The following is a 2,779-nucleotide window of genomic DNA, read 5'->3' as shown; positions in this document are numbered from 1 at the left end:
GTCCGTATTCTTCGCGCTGATTAGTTTAATATTTCAGGGTAGAGTTCGTCAGGTTCTGGAATTTTGTTCCTCAAATAGGTTCTTGACGTATTTTCCCATTTCCCCGTTTTTTCTTCATGGAGTCTAACAGTTTCGCATCTGGGTTACGTATGCTGTGGATTGTGGATTTCCTGTTCGTCGATGTAAATTCTTTCACCGTTTCACCCTCATAGGGGGGTTGAAAAAGTCGTGTCGCCGTTGTAGATCTTCGATTTCGAAACATTTACTTTCCATCCAGCTTTCTTTAGCGCATTTTATTTTTGTACGAGTGGTTCTGTTGAGAAGCTGTAGTATTTTACGTTGTTTGCAACTTTCGCTTCCTTCCTCGCGTCCATTAAATTCAAAATCTTCTCTGCCATCCAATCATGCTCTTCTCGGGGCCGGCTCTAAATTTCTTTTGTTTCTTGGTTGTCCCGTTCGACATATATCTTATGGTTTTCCACATGCTGTCTACATTAGTGGATGATGCTGGGTCACGAGGTACGATTGCAAGATGTTCATTTAGTTCTTCACCCACTGTTTTATAGTGGCATCTCCAAAATTTGGTTTTCCAGTCCAACATCTGGTTTCCTAAAAGGTTTCGGATTTTTCGTGTTTTTCTATCCGGACCGGATTCTAGCAACAACAGGACGGTGATCCAAACCAATTTCGGCCCCAGGATATGTCTTAGCATTGATGATCGAGTTGTGGTATCTTTTGTTGACCATTGTGAAGTCAATCTGGTTTCGAACTGTTCTGACACTCGTATACTGTGGTGATATCCATGGATAAAGTCTGCGAGGGTGGGGTTTGAACCATGTATTTGATACTGCCATGTTGTGTTGTTGACAGAATTGAATGAGTCTCTCGCCCCTGTCATTTCTATCACCCAGCCCAAGCTCTACAATTAGGTCCGACACTTCCTTGGCACAACTTGGCATTGAAGTCTCCCATAATAAAGGTGAGATCCTGCTTCTCTTTAATAGTCACTGTAGTCACTTTAACCAACTCTTTGTAGCAGCCCTCGAGTCCTTTTATGAGTTTGCCAGCTGTGGGAGCGCAGCGCTGTATGATGTTTATGGTTATTGGTTTTCCCGATAGTTGGATTAGCAGGTTCCAATCAGGGACAGGAACAACATTTACAACTGCCCGATTAAATTTCTTGTCCAGAATCACCCCGACTCCATTGCGGTGGTAAGGCTCATTACTACCGGAGTAACATAATGTTTTGTTTAATGTTTTAGTTGTTCCTGACCCTGACCATCTGACTTCGCTTAAGCCCAACAATCGGATGACCAAGACCCGTCTATTCCGTGGCATATGTTTGCAAGTTTTTCCGCTTCAAATAGCGTTTTCACGTTTTATGTCGCAATCTTAAATTCTGTTTTAAATGTTTTCATCCCGGGGATTATTTGGACACCGTCCAGGTCTGTCCACCAAGTCCTACCAGGGACTAGGGGCCATTTTATTTTGTTGTACTGCCATTGTGATTTTTTTCCTGGAAAATAAACATCAGAGTGGTTTTCCGTTAGTTGCCGTTGTTTTCTGATTTTGTATCAGCCGCTCCTGACATAGAGAAACAGACGCTGTTTGCAGCCGCCCACTCTGGGTTAGATGTAACATGGGAACTTACCCCTTGTTGGTGGGTTCGTTTCCGACATATCCTACCCTCACTTAGTTTAGCCTGTAGGTAAATACAGTTGCCAGGGGTGTGGCACTACGAGCCATAAGTGAGAGTTGGGAACCCTGTCAGGACCAATCATTTCGACCCACCTCCCGTCTATGACATTTGGTGTAATCCGACATAAAAATTGCTAGCTCTACAGCGAAGTGAGTTTAAGCACCATATAAATGACCCTGTCAGAGACCCGATTTTAGCTCTGTTATCAAATGTTTCAACTTTCTATTGATGAGAAATTCTAGCATTCGCTACACAAAAGGGTCAAGACCCTTTTGAAACAGTGGTTTCAAGGGCGGATCCATGGGGTCATGACCCCCCATTCAATTCTCTATCCAACGATGCCAAAACGAATCCTGTGGCTCGAATGGTTCCTGAGAAACTTCGAAAAAAGCAGCGTCATGTTCAAGTGGATTTTGCAACTCAAAAAACAACCACGCCAACCTAAAACTTCGTCAATTCAAGCATTTTTTGAGAAAACTGCCAACATTTCCTCATCCATGGTTCACTTTCTAAAAAGGTCATTTATTTCTCTCTAGAATGATGTACAAATGAGCGTTCTTGCTCCTTTCTGCAAAATGAAAAAATGGGACGGAAAACATGAAATTTTGGCATAATCTTGCACCTCATGTTCAATGTTAAAAAGCAGCGTCATGTTTAAGTGGATTTTGCAACTCAAAAAACCACGCAAACCTAAAACTTCTTGAATTTAAGCATTTTTTGAGAAAACTGCCAATATTTCCTTATCAATGGTTCACTTTATAAAAAGGCCATTTATTTATCTCTAGAATGATGTACAAATGAGCGTTCTTGCTAATTTTGCCTCCGAGAAATGAGCAAAAATGGGACGGAAAACATGAAATTTTGGCATAATCTTGTACTTAAGTGTGTGATATTCAAATTTCGCTTTGTGGGTCAAAACTACTCGACTTTTCTCACTCACGTTGTTACGACTCAATCGGGTTTTCAATTCTCTATCCAAAGATGCTAAAACGAATTCTGTGGCTCGAATGGTTCTTGAGAAACTTCGAATAAAGGCCATTTAGTTATCTCTGGAATGATGTAAAAACGAGCGTTCTTGCT

The 2,779-nt window shown here is 41.5% G+C and overlaps 1 long non-coding RNA gene across 1 annotated transcript; it reads left to right on the top strand.

Annotated features, from left to right (window-relative positions):
• The first annotated feature begins 841 nt into the window (after positions 1–841).
• LOC125504905 lies at positions 842–1,539 on the top strand. The gene is made up of 3 exons (XR_007281789.1): positions 842–979; positions 1,037–1,212; positions 1,263–1,539. It is a non-coding gene; the product is annotated as an uncharacterized LOC125504905 (long non-coding RNA).
• The last annotated feature ends 1,240 nt before the right edge of the window (positions 1,540–2,779 follow it).

This window comes from Dendroctonus ponderosae, unplaced genomic scaffold, assembly GCF_020466585.1.
Source record: "Dendroctonus ponderosae isolate FM_Combo_2020 unplaced genomic scaffold, Dpon_F_20191213v2 Dpon_F_20191213_6, whole genome shotgun sequence".
NCBI lineage: Eukaryota > Metazoa > Arthropoda > Insecta > Coleoptera > Curculionidae > Dendroctonus > Dendroctonus ponderosae.
The sequence above is the reverse complement of the archived record's forward strand: the minus strand, read 5'-3'. Positions and strand labels throughout refer to the sequence as shown.